This window comes from Trichechus manatus, unplaced genomic scaffold, assembly GCF_000243295.1.
Source record: "Trichechus manatus latirostris isolate Lorelei unplaced genomic scaffold, TriManLat1.0 scaffold00081, whole genome shotgun sequence".
Classification (NCBI taxonomy): domain Eukaryota; kingdom Metazoa; phylum Chordata; class Mammalia; order Sirenia; family Trichechidae; genus Trichechus; species Trichechus manatus.
In genome coordinates this window covers 4,292,535-4,309,747 of record NW_004444017.1, presented here as the reverse complement: position 1 = coordinate 4,309,747, position 17,213 = coordinate 4,292,535, and the positions used below count along the sequence as shown (strand labels likewise).

The window sequence follows — 17,213 nt, the reverse complement described above, 5'->3', positions numbered from 1 at the left end:
CCAATAGTAGCAAATTGTTTACAACGATGTTTCAGTTTTCCTCTAAAGAACATGTGTTCCAGCATATACTTTATGAAGCTCAATGAAATCATAAAACAAAAGAAAGGCATGGATTACTTTGAAATGACAGAAAAAAGAAACCAAGTCAGAAATTAATGTTCAAAGTATGGAAACAGTCTCCTAACATTAATGCTATGAAATATTAGAATGTCTGATTTAGACAGATCTTGTAATACAATTCTGATTTTACTATTATTAAATATTTTGAACATTCAAAAGGCTATATATGATGTATATGTCAAATAAATAGGAGCCATGGTGGCACAGAGGTTAAAGCGCTCGGCTACTAACAGAAAGGTTGGTGATTCGCACCCACCAGCCACTCCACGGGAGAAAGATGTGGTGGTTGGCTTTCATAAACATTTAAAGCCTTGGAAACTCTATGGGACAGTTCTACTCTGTCCTACACAGTTGCTGAGTCAGAACCAACTCAATGGCAGAGGGTCTGGATTGGTTTTGGTAAGGTAAATAACAATGATTTCAAGGCTTAGGAACCCAGCCTAAGCAATAAAACATTATATCTACTTGTGAAGTTCCCTATGTGTTTTATCCTATCTCACTGCCTTCCCATTAACAGAAAGCTCTATCCTGAACAGTGTATTTCAATTCCCCTTGTTTTTACTACAGTTTTGCTACATATATATGGATCCAAGCAATGGTCTTTTCAATTGCCTCATTTGCATTCAAAAGCTGGACAATAAAAAAGGAAAGACAGAAGAAGAATTGGTGCATTCAAATTGTGGTATTAGTGCCGAATACTGAATATACCAAAAGAACAAACAAATAAGTCTTAGTAAATACCACTAGAATGTTCCTCGGAAGCAGGGATGGCTAGACTTCGGCTCGCTTACTTTGGAGATGTATTCATAAAAGACCAATCACTAGAAAAGGACATTCTGTTTGGTAAAGTACAAAGCCAAACCAAACCCGCTGGCATCGAAAGTAGAGGGTCTTCAAAAACGATGTGAAACTCTCAGTGAGATGGACTAAAACAGTAGCCACAACAATGGACGCAAACATACCAAGGATCACGAAGATGGCACAGGACAGGGCAACTTTTCAGTTTAGTCATACGTAAGGTCACCATGAGTCGGAGTTGACTCCATGGCAACTAGCAACACCACCATTTAGTTTTGCATGTTTTTGAATTTTATATGTAAAGTTTATTAGTAAACTGGTGTTTTCCTTTCAATACATATTTGGAGACTCATACTGTTCAATGAGTGTATTATAGTTTTTTCCCCTCCATTTTCACTGTGCTATAGCATTTGTTGTTTGTTAGGTGCTGTCGAGTCAGTTCTGACTTACAGTGACCCTATGTACAACAGAGTGAAACACTGCCCGGTCCTGCACCACCCTCACAGTCATTGCTATGTTTGAGCCCACTGTTGCAGCCACTGTGTCAATCTATCCCCTTGAGGGTCTTCCTCTTTTTTGCTGACCCTCTACTTTAGCAAGCATGATGTCCTTTCTCCAGGGTCTAGTGCCTCCTGATAACATGTCCAAAGTATGTGAGAGGAAGTCTTGCCATTTTCACTTCTAAGGAGCATTCCGGCTGTACTTCTTCCAAGACGTATTTGTTTATTCTTCTGGTAGTCCATGGTATATTCGATATTCTTCGCCAACACTATAATTCAAATGCAGCAATTCTTCTTCAGTATTCCGTATTCATTGTCCAGCTTTTGTATACATACGAGACAACTGAAAATACCATGGCTTGGGTTAAGCACACCTTAGTCCTCAAAGTGACATCTTTGCTTTTCAACATTAAATTTTGCCAGTCTGGTAGATATAAAATAGTATATCACTGTCCACCAACCATCTGTCAGTTTGTTGGACTGTGGTGGCTGGCATGTTGCTATGATGCTGAAAGCTATTACACTGGTATTTCAAATACCAGCAGGGTCAACCGTGGTAAACAGGTTTCAGTGGAGCTTCCAGACTAGAAAAGACTAGGAAGAAAGGCTTGATGATGTGCATTCCAAAAATTAGTCAATGAAAATCCTATGGACTACCAAAGAATATTGTTCAATATAGTGCTGGAAGATGAGCCCCACAGGTTGGAAGGTATTCAAAATACAAAGTAGCTGCAACAATGGACTCTAGCATATCAGGGACCATGAAGATGGCACAGGACCAGGCAATGTTTCATTCTGTTTTACACAGATTCGCCATGAGTTAGAGGCAGTTGAATGGCAACTCACTACAACATCTTATAGTTTTGCATCTCCCTGCCTACTGAGACTGAACATCTTTTCATATGGTACTCGGCTATTCTTGTTTCCACTTCTGAGAAATAGTTATATTTGTCTTTTGTCCATTTTTCAATGAGGATATCTTTTCTTGCAGACTTTTAGATATTCTTTATACTTCTGGATAATAATCCTTTATCAGGTATATGTAATACAAATATTTTCATCTAATCTGAGTTATTGCTTTGATTGCTTTATGTTGTCTTTTCGTTCACAGAATTTAAAAATTTTAATTGTTCCAAATGTATCAATCTTCTCCTTATGATCCGTAATTCTGTGACTTTTTCACAAAATTTTCTCCCATCTCAAGTTCATAAAGCTATTTCCCTAACATTTAAAAAATATATTTTATTGTGTTTTAAGTAGAAGTTTATATAGCAAATGAGGTTCCCATTTAACAATTTTTGTATAAATTGTTCCATGACATTGGTTACAATTTTCACAATGTGTCAGCATTCCCATTATTTCCAATCTCTTTGTTCTGTTTCCATTCATCCAGCTTCCTTGCCCATCCCTGCCTTCTCGTCTTTGCTTCTGGGTAAATGTAGACCATTTGGTCTCATATACCTGATTGTTTAAGGGAACACATTCCTCATGGATGATACTGTTTATTTTATGAGCCAATATATTATTTGGCTGAAAGGAGACCTCCAGAAGTGGCTTCAGTTCCAAATTAAAAAGGTATCCTCAGGCAATAGTCTCAGGAGTTCCTCTAGTCTCTATTAGTCCAGTAAGTCTGGCCCTTTTTTAGGAATCTGAGTTTTGTTTTACAATTCTCTCCCATTCTATTCAGGACCTTCTATTGTGCCTCTGATCGGAAGGGTTGGTAGTGGTAGCCAGGTACCATCCAGTTCTGGTGTCAGTCTAGAAGAGGCCGAGGTTCTTGTGGGCTCTCAGTAATATATAATGGTTTCTTCTTCGAGTCTTTTGTTCCCCTAACATTTTTATAACTTTGTCTTTCACATTGAAGGTATTAACCTACCTGAAAGTGAATTTGCGTATAGCATGTGGTAAAGATATACTTTCATTTTTTGAGTATGGTATGAGGCAGGAATAAAACTTCATTTTTTACATATATTGATAAATATCCTAGCAGTACTTCCATGCATTGTCATCTCTGTCATATAGTTTCTAAATATACATGTACATGTTTTGAGGATCTCCACTGTGTCACTAGTATGTTTGTCTATTTTTGTGCCAAATTTATACAATGTTAATTACTCTACCTTTATAAGAGGTACCAGTATCTACTAAGGCAAGCCTATTTACCTTGTTTTTCTTCAGAACTCTCTGGACTATTCTTGGCTCTTTATAATTCTCATATCAATTTCAGAGCCAACCTGTCAAGTGCTAACAAACAACAAATACGAACAAAAAAACCAAAAACAGCTTTTTTGGGATTTTGATTGAAATTGCACTGAATTCTACACATTAATTTGGGAAGAACTGAATCCATGCCATTCAATCTTTCAATTCACTTACAAGGTATCTCTCTCCATTTATTAGGTCTCCTTAAAAGGCTGTCAACAAAGTGTTATAATTTCCTCTATAAAACAACTGTATGTATTTTATGATAGTTAGTCTTAGGCACCTTATATGTTTTGTTGTCATTGTAAACATCAGACATCATGTCATTACACTCTCACACACGCTTCCTTGTTGTTGTTGTAGGTGTCATCAAGTCAGTTCCAACTCACAGCGACCCTACGTACAACAGAACAAAACACTGTGTAGTCCTGCACCATCCTCACAATTGTTGCTATGTTGAGCTCATCGGTGCAGCCACTGTGTCAATCCATCTTGTTGAGGGTCTTCCTCTTTTTTGCTCACCCTCTACTTTACCAAGCATGATGTCCTTCTCCAGGGACTCATCCCTCCTGATAACATGTCCAAAGTATGTAACACAAAGTCTCACCATCCTCCCTTCTAACGAGCATTCTGGCTGTACTTCTTCCAAAACAAATCTGTTCATTCTTCTGGCAGTCCCTGGTATATTCAATATCCTTCTCCAACACCATAATTCAATTCATAATTCATAATACACTTCCTCAGTTATCTCCAAAAAATGTACCTTTTTAACAATGCAAATATTCTTAACAAAATTAGCAGTAATTCCTTGGTCTCATCTACTATCCAGTCCACATTCAAATGTCCCCAGTTGTCTCAAAAAGAGCTTTTACAGTTGGCTTGTTCGATTCGGAATACAAAATAAGATTCACACATGGTGTTTTTCTGTTAGATCCTCTTACTTGTGTAGTGCTGCTATAACCGAAATACCACAAGTGGATGGCTTTAACAAACAGTAATTTATTCTCTCACAGTTTAGGTAGCTAGATGTCCAAATTCACGGTGCCAGCTCTAGGGGAAAGGCTTTCTCTCTCTGTCGGCTCTGAGGGAAGGTCCTCATCTCCTTTTAGCATCTGTGGGACTGGTGTACCTTGGGTATCTCCATGGGTATTGGTATCAATCTTCCCCTGGGTCTAGGAGATTTTAAGTGCAGGGACCCCGGGTTCAAAGGATGTGCTCCACCCCTGTCTCTTCTTTTGTGGTAGCAGTGAGGTCTTTCTTTTCTCTGCTCACTTCTCTCTGCTTTTATCTCTTGCAAGATAAAAGGTGTGACTCACGCAAGGGCATGACCCAAGCAAGGCAGTGACTTGGGTAAGGGTGGTGACTTAAGACACACCCGACCCTAATCCTGCCTTGTAGAGGTTTTAGGATTTTTAAGACATAATTACATCAGATCACAAAATGGAAGATGACTACATCATTACATAACTGTCAAACCACTAAGAATCTTGGCCTAGCCAAGTTGACACATATTTTCAGGGGACACAATTCAATCTGTGACAGATCCTTTAAGTCTCTATTAATCTAGAGAATTCACTCACTTCCTTCCTTGCCTTTTATTTTTTAATGCCACTAACTCACTAAAGAAACTGAGTCAGTCGTTCTGTAAAACGACACACATTCTAGATTGTCTGTTTGCTTCTTCATGGTGTCATTTAACTTGTTTCTCTATCTCCTAATGGTTTTTTTTTTTTTTGGGGGGGGGAAGACTACTGAAAGTTAGCTTTAAAAGCTTGATTTGATTGTTTCAGCTTTTTAGGTAAGAATACTAAATAAATAGCATTGTACTTCATATTGTCTCACATCAGAAAGCACATAAATGCCTGTTTTTCCTACTCTTAGTGAGGCTAAGATTCATCTGGTGGTGCAATAGTTAAGGGCTCAGCTGTTAATCGAAAGGTTGGCAGTTTTAACCCACTAGGTGTTTCATGGGAGAAAAGATCTGGCAATCTAGTCCTCTAAAGATTACAGTCTAGGAAACCCTATGGGCAGTTCTACTCTGTCCTATAGGGTCACTATGAGTGAGAATTATCTCAATGGCACACAACAACAGTGCTAGCCTGGCGTCTTCTGTATGAAAGTTCACCTTTCATCAATGTTTCATCTAATGGTTCCATGCACTGATGAAATTTTTCTAAATAAACTATTTCAGTGATATCTTTTTTAAAATTACATTTTCTAACAATTTTTTTGCTGGCATATAGATATGGACTTGATTTCTGTATATGGATTTTATATCTGGCAAACTTGGTGAATGTTCCCACTAATTCTAATAATTTTTCTGCGGATTCTTTTGGGTTTACTATGTAGACAAAATATAATACATAATGATTTTTTTCAATCTTTACACTCTCTTTTTTCTTGTCTCACAGAACTTTCTTGGACTTTCAGAACCAGGATGGAAAAAAATTGTGATTGTGGGTATCTTTGTCTTTCCCTGAATCTAAAGGAAACGCTTTTTACATTTTACCATTGAGTGTATTTGCTGCAAGTTTGTTTGTTTTGCAGAAACTCTTTACCTATTCCTTCTCTGCCAAAAGTTGTTTTAATCATGAATGAGTGACTATTGAATTTACTGAATATTTTTGCTCTTCTGGCATATACTGAGACAATCAGATGCTTTTCATGCTTTGTTAATTTTCTAATGTAAATGAATCTTATCATGAGATAAGCCCTATTTACATTTTGCTTGATTTTTGCTTCTATAAATTTATTTACTTCCTTCCCAACTCAACCATACAATTATAAAATGAAAAAAAATCTGGCATTTTTATTATTTTGTATAAGGAAGATTTTTCAGAGAATACAGTTAACCACGTTGTGAAAAACAAAATTGTGATATTCTCTTTTTAAGGTTTTAAAAAGATACATTCTCTTTTGCGTGGTTTATAGATGTGATTCTACCTATAACCAAAAAACCCTTTGCCATTAAGTCAATTCCGACTCACAGTGACCCTAAAGGACAGAGTAGAACAGTCCCATAGGGTTTCCAAGAAGTGACTGGTAGATTTGAACTACCGACCTTTTGGTTAGCAGTCGAGCTCTTAACTGCTGCACCACCAGGGCAGCTCCCCCTCCAAAAAAAAGAATGAATGAATGAAACGAAGGAAAGAAATTGGTAATTTCTAAATATTTTTTAAGCATAGCATTTTACGTGTAACAAATTATTCAAGATGAACAATGAATTAATGACAAAGATGGCAAGATAAAAATTCATTCTCTGATGCAAATGCTGACTAATAAGTTATTCAAAAGTCGTATTTTAGATCTCCAGTCACAGAGACTATAATAAAACCAGTTACACCACTAGAAGAAATAAAAAGGAAAGTAATTCTCTTCACTCCATAATTTTCGGTGCTAATATTTCTATTTTTTTATTAATCTGATAGCACTCATATTAACTAATGGAAAAAACAAATTGGGGTTTTTGCATTAGAAAAGGCAAAGAAATGGAACAAAATTCTGTTTCCATGAATCAAAATGCTTTTTCTCAAAATAAAGTTCTTCATAAAATTGGTTTATTAAATGCAAAGACTTTGTTCTCTGTTTTAAAAGAGAAATACATTTAAAATAGTTCCTAAATTCTTTTTACCTTGCATCTGTGAATTATTCCAGATGGTGCTGGCAACTACTGACGTCTATAGCAGCAGGCTGGTTATTTGGCGGCATTATGAAACACAGGGTAAGGACCCTACTTAAAGCCATTTTTTGACTATATTTTGGTCAGAAGGCAGATATTATGGCTAAACTTCTATCCAATCAAAGTCAATTTTATTCCTCAGCACTTTTATCTTAATTATATCTGAGAGTAAGTGGTTCCCCCCAACCCTTTACCCCCAAGTCAGAAAACCAGGTCAGGGTGTTTTTAGTCGTGTTTCAGAAACGAAAAGAAAAAATTCATTGCTCCCATCCTTTCCCACAACCCCTAGTTACAGTGTATACGTGTGTGTGTGTTTATATGTATATGTTTTATAAAAAGAAGAATAATGTTTCTTTTGATTTTCAAAATGTCAGGCATACAATTTTAATGGTTAACTTTTTCAACTGAAAAGAGACATGATAAAATGCTAAATAAAAAATACAGCTATCAAGCTGAATACAGAGCATGATCCCAAACGTGTGCATGTTTGTGTGCGTACAGACAGATGTAATGAAGAAAAATGATAAAAAATAATAAAATATTAAAAAGGAAGAACACAGGACTTATTATTTTTTATGGTTTTCTGTAGTTTCTAAATTTTCTACAACAGGCAAAATATTTTTAAAAATTTTAGCATTATGTTTTTAAAAATGAGATATGGTTGTATCTCGAAAGAGGGTTTCACCCATATCAGGCTAGATAGTAGTTCAGTAATGCACACTTGGTGTCCCTATTTCTAAATCAATTTTCTTTTCATATTTTCAATTGTCTTTTAGTTTTGTGACTATTCTATTTTTTCTCTCTATAGGGTAAAGGATAACTAAATATAAAAATAAAACGACTTTATATATGCCAGGCAACCAAGAAAAGATTAGAAAATTGTGAAATGATGAAATCGATCTCTCTCCTACTGTCTATTTCTCACACTTCCTTGCATACACACACATGAGCATATATGTATGTACAGTTCTGAATTCAGGAATTCACTAGGAAGGATTAATACAAACAATGACTTTCTTGCCACACTAATATCCTTTTCAATACTGTATCTCAACTACATATAATACATCTGTAATATTTTAGCAATATCATTTTACTTCTAATTTGTATATTTTTAAGCCCTTTACAAACTGGAGTTTAAATACAGTAGTCCCCCCTTATCCGTGGTTTCACTTTCCATGGTTTCAGTTACCTGTAATCAACCACCGCTCAAAAACATTAAATAGAAAATTCCAGAAATAAACAACTCATAAGTTTTAAACTGAGCATCATTTTGAGTAGCGTGATGAAATCTCATGTCATTTTGCTCCATCCTCCCCTGGGACGTGAATCATCTCTTTGCCCAGAGTATCCACACTGTATACATCCTACCTACCCATTTAGTCACATAGTAGTCATCTGGGTTATCGGATCGACTGTTGGAATCTCATTGCTTGTGTTCAAGTAACCCTTATTTTACTTAATAATAACCCCAAAGTAAAAGAGTAGTGATGCTGGAAATTTAGATATGCCGAAGAGAAGCCGTAATATGCTTCCCTTAGTGAACATTCTCAACTTAAGGAGAGAGACCACATTCACATAACTTTTATTACAGTATATTGTTATAATTGTTCTATTTTATTATTAGTTATTGTTGTTAATCTCTTACTGTGCCTTATTTATAAATTAAACTTTATCATAGGTATGTATGTATAGAAAAAAACATATTACATATAGGATTCAGTACTATCCATGGTTTCAGGCATCCACTGGGGGTCTTGGAACATATCCGTTGTGGATAAAGGGGGACTACTGTAAGATTATTTTCTCCAGGGAAAACACAAATACCTGAGTCAAATTTTGATTGTTAGTATTTCTTTAAATTCGACAATAACAGCATTCTATTTTTTCTTAAGTTTGTGCGGGAGATTTTTATGGTAGGGTAACTTACATCACACTAATCTTACGTATCTTTTCGGCAAAGCAAAATAGCAAGTAGAACTGTAGTCTTTGACATATGTTGATAGTTTGTTAATGGAATGGGAGCAAGTTTTGAAGAAGGAAAACAACAATAATTCGCTTTATCAATTAAGTTTTGTGAAGTGTTTAAGAAATAAGGGAGACATATGTTTTTTTCATGCTTACTTGTTTTGGAATATTAAGCAAACTGTATTTTCCTTCAGAGATGTGTTTTGGGTGGACTTGGCAATAGAGGGGATAAACTTAGTTTCCTTTTTATGTATTTGTTCAAAAATATTTAATAAGCATCTATCTACACACCACAAAGAACTGAGATATTCTTTGAAGACTTGAACTGAAATTATCCCCTCAAGTCACCTTTTAGCTAACTAGCATGTTAGCTCATAAAGTAAATGAATATCACCCTTGAGTGCTGCAATCTTTTTGAAAACCATCTATACGAGACCAAACGATCAACAAATACTCTAAAGTATATATGAGAAGGTTAGGGGTGGAGCTATGAAACTAAGTTAAAGGGAATAGAACTAGAACAGAAATAATAAGAATGCTGACACAATGTGAAGGAATACAACCAATGTAACTGAACAGTATGTGCAGAAATTGTTGAACGGGAACCTGTTTTGCTATGTACACTTTCACCAAAAATATTATTTTTTTTAAAAAAGAAATATTTAATGAGCATCTCCATACAAGGAACTGTGGTAGGAAGTGTGAACTACAAAAATTCATCAGACATGGACCTTAAACTCAAAGAAGGCATTTTCAAAAGTATAAATAGGACATGTACATAGACAACCCTAATATTAGGAACAAATCAGCATGTCATAAAATATATTCAGTTAAAGTGGTATGGCATTTAGAAGGGCCTAACAGACAGATCTACTTAAATTTGAACTTGGATTTTAAGAGACAGAGAGCTGAGAGCAACAATGATTAAGTAAATGGGGCCAGAGTCTGCCTGGCATAGCCTATGTAGTAAACCAGTGCTTCTTAAACTTTAGTGTGCATTTATATTAACCTGGGGATCTTGTTAAAATGTAAGTGCTGATTCAATCGTCTGGTGTGAGCCTGAGATTCAGTATTTCTAACAAGCTCCCAGGTGATGCTGCGAGTTCATGGATCCCACTTTGAATAACAAGATGGTGGATCACATTTTACAAAACTTCTTTTGGTCAAGACCAACAGAGAAACTTTTCCATCCTTTTTCATCTATGCTTTCTCTCTTCTTACACTTTCATTTGCTCATATTTGTGTGAGAGCATAGAGAGTTAAATCTATTACTCACTGCTTCATTGTTTATTACAATACTTAGGAACTCATCAATTGAGAGTCTGATTTTAAAAGACTGATTCATTTACAAACGGTTCTCCTTTCTCCTCTTTTCTTGGTTGAAGAATGATTTAAAAATAATATAAGTTTACTTTGAATTTGACTCAAATTAATTCTGGTACGACAGCAGTCTGAGAGAATTTTTACAATCTATACTAAGCCATTAAATCCTTTTCTTTCTGACACCACATTAAGTTATGGATTTACTAACATATTTGGGTTTTCTTGTGAACTTGCATTTAAGTTAAATTACATATTAATCTGTTTAGAAGGGAAGAGAAGGAACTTTCACTTTTCACAGATTGTTACGTCTCAGAATATGCATTCCTAAATATACAGTCAGGAGTTGACCTCCCTCCCCTCATTTTTCTTTCAATATATATTTTGATGCTATTGCACTGCAATTTCTTACATATGTTATAAAATAGTGTTTACTTTGACCCCTTACCTCTTGTGTGTGTGCTATCCATATATCTAGATTTATCTATCATTTATATATTATACACATACACATTCACATTCAGTTCATATAAAGACTAAGGCATGAAATTTCATAACACTACGTAAATATCTAAGCTTGGCTTAAATATAAGAATTTCATATTATACCTGCCAAAAAAGTAAGAAACTAAAAGTAAAATAATAATAGTTTCACGTGTTCTGGGTACAAAGCCACCTCAAACAAGGACTTTATTTTTATGAAAATGTAACCCTGACAAACTAAAAAAAAAAATAAGCCAAGATGAAAACGAAAAATAAAAAACAGATACCAATAGAGAATATAAAATCATTAATAATGTGGAGTTTTATAGAAACGTCATTAACTTCTACAACTTTAAATGATAAATTCAGTATTTTTTTAATCAACAAGAAAATGACATGATAGTCCCATCTTACATTTAATTTCATTTCTTTCCATGTTTGTTTTTACTATCATAGTGAGCTCCTTCAGGGCAGGGATCTTATTTTATACATCTCCACAGATCTGAGGCAAGGTCTCTCATCCTAGTTACTTAATATTTACTGAAGTGTTTTGACAGAATTTTTTTTTTTAATGTTGATTCTCAGAATGACTCTAATCTAGTATCATTAATTCAACAAATATTTAAATGAAAGCCTCAATGTGCCAGGTACTAGCTTTGGGAATATGGAAGTAAACACAACAGACAAAACTCCCAACCCTCATTAAGTTTAGAGTCTACTGGGAAGAAACACAGAATATAAGTAAACTACACAACATGTCGGATGGAGATAAGTTCAATGAAAATAAACAGTAAAAGAGGAAAAGAGATAGGGAGTATGGTACTGAGCAATGGGGTTGCAATTTCAAATAAAAGTGGTCAGGAAAAGCCCACGAAGTTAACATTTAAGCAAAGATATGAAAGAAGTGAGGGAGTAATCCACAGCCACGCACATATTGAGGAAACAGTATACCAGACATAGAAATACCAAATGTAAAGATCCTGAGGTAAGAGTATGCCTGATGTGCTTAAGGAGCAAACAAGAGGCTGATGTGACTGGTATAGACCAAGCAATAGTACACTGGCGAAGGCCAGAGAGGCAATGAAGGGCCAGATTTTGTAGAAAGGGTCAGCAAACTTTTTCTGTAAAGGACCAGATAATAAATATTTTACATTTTTCAGCCATAGGCAATCTCTCTCACATATTATTCTCCCCCTGCCACCAACCCTTTAAAAATGTAAAAACCATTCTTGGCTTCCGGGCTGCATAGATAGACTGTAGTTTGCCAAGCCCAGCTGTAGGAAAAATCTTTTGCTTTAGGAAGCAATCCCTTGATATCACAAAGTACAAAAGGATAGCTCAAAAAACTAATAAAAATAAGGGTAATGTAATAAAAATTCCAATTTGTATTAACTAAGGTAAAGCTACATATTTGTCTGTAATAGAATTTGAATGCAGTATGCATTCACAACCAAATTGTTAAATTTTCAGAAAGAGTTAGACTTCATTTATCCATTCAGCAAGTATTTACTAAATGCCTATCAAGTGCCACATAGCTGTAATGGAGAGAACAGAATACTAAACAAGACAAACAAGGTCCGTGCCCTCACAGAAGTTATTTTCTAAAGGGGGAGGCAGACAGTATAACACAAACAAGCATCTCAGACACTGATGAAACTGAAACCAAACCCTTTGTCATCAAGTTCATTCCAACTCGTAGAGACACTATAGGACAGAGTAGAACTGCCCCACAGGGTTTCCAAGGCTGTAATCTTTACATAGAACCTGTACACAGACCAAGAGGCAGTCGTTCAAACAGAACAAAGGTATACTGAGTGGTCTAAAATTAGAAAAGGTATGTGTCAGGGTTGTATCCTTTCACCATATTTATTCAATCTGTATGGTGAACAAATAACCCAAGAAGCTGGACTATATGAAGAAGAACGTGGCATCAGGATTGAAGGAAGGAAGACTCATTAACAACTTGCAATATGCAGATGACACAATCCTGCTTGCTGAAAAGTTAAGAGGACTTGAAGCACTTACTGATGAAAATCAAAGACTACAACCTTCAGTAAGGATTACACCTCAACATAAAGAAAACAAAAAATCCCACAACAGAACCAATAAACAACATCATGATTGTTATTGTTAAGGTTATATGTCAACTTGACTGGGCGATGCTTCTCAGTGGTTTGGCAGTGATGATGTAGTTTGGCAGTCGTATGATGATTTGATCACTTCATGATGAGATTTGATATAATGTGATCACCTCCATGATGGGATTGACTGTGAGTAGCCAATCATTTGAAAGGGCATATCCTTGGGGGTGTGGCCTGCATTGAATATATAAGCGAACCTTCTGGTAAGACTCATGGGCTTTTGCTCACTCTGGATCTTGCAGCTGACTCCTGTTTGTCTGACCCCCGGTTTTTGGGACTTGAGTTAGCAGCTTACCTGCCATCTTACTTGCTGATTTGGGGATTCGTCGATAGCAGCCTGTGAGCAAGGTCCCTGCCTTCTGACCTAGCGATCTCAGGTTCACTAGCTCCTACGGCTTGTGAATCAGGAGAAGCCTCTATCCTGACCCACGGACTTGGGATGTTCCAGCCTCTACAACCGTGTGAGCCATTTCCTTGATATAAATCTCTCTATATACGTATTTATACGCTTTCTGGTTTTGCTTCTCTAGAGAACCCAGCCTAAGACAACGATAAATGGAGAAAAGATTGAAGTTGCCAAGGATTTCATTTTACTTGGATCCACAATTAATGCCCACAGAAGCAGCAGGCAAGAAATCAAACCACGTATTACACTGCGCAAATCTACTGCAAAAGAACTCTTTAAAGTGTTAAAAAAGCAAAAATGTTACTTTGAGGACTAAGGTGTGCCTGATCCAAGCCATGGTATTTTCAATCACCTCATATGCATTCGAAAGCTGGACAATGAATAAGGAAGACTGAAGAACTGATGCCTTTGAATTGTGGTGTTGGTGAAGAATATTGAATATACCCTGGACTGCTAGAAGAATGAACAAATCTGTCTTGGAAGAAGTACAGCCAGAATGCTCCTTAGAAGTGAGGATGGTGAGACTTCGTCTCACGTACTTTGGACATGTTATCAGGAGGGACCAGCCTCTGGAGAAGGACATCATGCCTGGTAGAGTAGAGGGTCAGCAAAAAAGAGATGACCCTCAGTGAAATGGACTGACACAGTGGCTACAACAATCAGCTCAACACAGCAATGACTGTGAGGATGACGCAGACCGGGCAGTGTTTTGTTCTATTGTACATAGGATCGTTATGACTGGACGACATCTAACAACAACAACAATCTTTATAGAAGCAGATCATCACATCTTTCAGCTGGTAGATTCAATTAGCAGCCAAGCACTTAACCACTATGTCAGCAGGGTTTCTTCAGACAGTGACAGGTGTATTGAAAAAGCTAAAACAGGCAATGGAATGGAGATACTGGGTGTGACAGGGACAGTACATTTTAGCTACAATGGACAGGGAAGGTATTATTGAGGAACTGCCATAGAGGATGTGAAAAAGTGAGTCATGTAAAAATCTGGGAGAAGAAGCAGAGGGAATCACAGTACAAAGGCTTACACCATAGAAATAGCTAATATGGGTGGAGTATGGAGAAGGGGAAGTAGTAGATACTGGGGTCACATAGGTGGCATGAGGTCAAATGATGCAGAGCCTTATAAGTTATGATAAAGAGTTTGAGTTTTATTCTGAGTATGCTGGCAGAGCATAGCAGGGTTTTTAAGCAAGGAGTGACGACATCTAGGTAACTTTAAATTTTAAGAGCTCAGTCTAGCTGTTTGGAGACGAGACTAGTACAAAAAACCAAAAAGCCCAAACCAGTTGCCATGGAGTCGTTTCCAACTCATAGCGACCCTATAGGAGAGAGTAGAACTGCCCCATAGGGTTTCCAAGAAGCAGCTGGTGGATCTGAACTGCCAACTTTTTGGTTAGCAGCCGAGCTCTTAACCACTGTGCCACCAGGGCTCCAGGAGAATAGTAGTATATGTTTAAAAAAAGAGTTAAGACTGTGAATGGAACCATTCCGGAGTGTAGGAGAATGTGGTTGAACCAGAAATGACAATTGGAGAAGACAAAAATAAGAAGAATCTGGTGTCAGAGATGCCAAAAGAAAATGGTGTTCCAAGGAAGGGAGTGTATAGAATAATGTTGAATGGTAAAAAAAAGATGGAGACAAAGAAATGATGTTTGGATCTGGCAATGCAGATATTACTGATGACCCTGACAATAGCACTTTCAGGGCAGTGATAAGAACAGAATACTGATCAGACAAACTGGAGAAAGGTGAGGAAATACAGGCAGCAATTAGAATCGATTCTTTTAATGGGTTTTGCTGAGAAGAGGAAAGAGAGAAATGAGGTGGCAGCTAGAAGGGGACATCAGGTCAAGGGAAGGATTTTTAAAGATGGAACAGGGCACTGTTAAGGCATGTTATGACACTAGTGATAATGAACCAGGAGACGGCAAAATTTTGAAAATAAAGGCAAAAGAAGAATAACTGAAGGCACAGCATCCTCGACTTGAGGAATTAGGATAGGATCAAAAGTGGTAGAGTTTACATTTGATAGGAACAGTAACACTCTTGTAAAAGAATAGGCAAAGTACACAGGTATAGATGCAAGCAAGTTGTAGATTTAATGGTAGGAGGATGTGGGTAGCATCTGATTATTTTAACCTTCTCAATGTAATCTGATGTGAAGTCAGCAGCTTTTAGTGGGAAGGAAGGGATTCTGTAGATGTGACAAGAGAAGAGAGAGTATGAAATAGTCATGTCTGAGAATGGGAAATCAAATTTAATTGGCATTTGTGTTAGGACTGCCTGTATATTTGGAGCACATTTGAGATCTGTGGCCATAAATTTAAAGCGAGGCCAGTCACTACAGTTGTGTGATTTTTTTCCTAGTACTATGCAGCTGCTCAGTATGGGTAGATACTAGTTTTTTAATCAGGATTAGGGTTTTGCAAGCAAGTATGACAGAGAGAGAGAAGTAAGTCAAAGGTGTTTAAAAGAGAGTGATTTATAGTGTTGGGACGATGAAACTGAGCCAGGTAAAGAAAGAAGAGAGGACATAAGTTAAAAAAAAAAAAAGTTTAGGTTGCTTATCAGGGTTCTAACAAGACCAAAGAATTGTTGGAGTGGGAAATAACTAGAGTAAATGAACTGGAAGGATAGGAGGCAGTGGTCAGAGTTGCACAGTATTTTTCAGCATCAGCAAACCAAGGTGGGAAATTTCTGACAGATGACAGTCTACTCCAAGTTCTTAAATACATAGGAAAGAGGCAGATTTTACTTTAGCCAGAACAGCTGCACAATTCTCAAAATCAGAGAAATGACACTGCCTACGAATGGCAGCAGACTAGAGAAAAAGAAACACAGAATCTATTTTCAAACAGCATAATAGAATTTGTAGAGTTGCTTTTCTAAAACATTCTTTGTTTGCTTCCCAAATTATTTAAAGATAAGAATCTAGCACTCCTGATAGAGTCAAAATCAACTTATAAAATCTGGAAAGAAAAAAAAAACAGACCAAAGATATGACACAATGCTAGGACCATATCGTGCCAACAAATTTGCAGGTGTGGTAAAGAAACAGAGAGCCAAAGAAAATTCTTGTCTTAAAACAATGACTTAGCTTTTCATACCTATGACTGAATAAATATATTGTCTTTTTTTATCTTCCTTAAAAAAGAAAAGGAAGGGGGACCCTACTCTGTGTCGCTCCCTTCTGAATTTCTTCCTGATTTATTCACACCAAAAAAAAAACAAACCAAACCTGTTGCCATCAAGTCAATTCCGACTCACAGCACCCCTACAGGACAGAGTAGAACTGCCCCATAGGGTTTCCAAGGAGCAGCTGGTGGATTCAAACTGCTGACCTTTTGATTAGCAGCCGAACTCTTAACCATTAAGCAACCAGGGCTCCATAATAAAATCTAAATTATTTCTACCACTTCCTCATGCAGTAAACTTTTTTTCCCTTTTCAGGTGTCATAATGTCCTTAATTCTTTCCCTTGCAGTCTTTGACTAGTATACATCTACTCATTCTTCAAGATGAAGCTCAAATGGCAGCATCCTGGCAAAGTTGTCCAGCACTCAGTTAATCAGAACTA

At 36.7% G+C, this 17,213-nt stretch overlaps 1 protein-coding gene across 1 annotated transcript in view; it reads right to left on the bottom strand.

Annotated features, from left to right (window-relative positions):
• The window catches only part of ERC1 (ELKS/RAB6-interacting/CAST family member 1), a 541,536-nt gene that overhangs the window by 288,793 nt on the left and 235,530 nt on the right, over window positions 1-17,213 (bottom strand). The gene's annotated exons all lie outside the window — the stretch shown is intronic.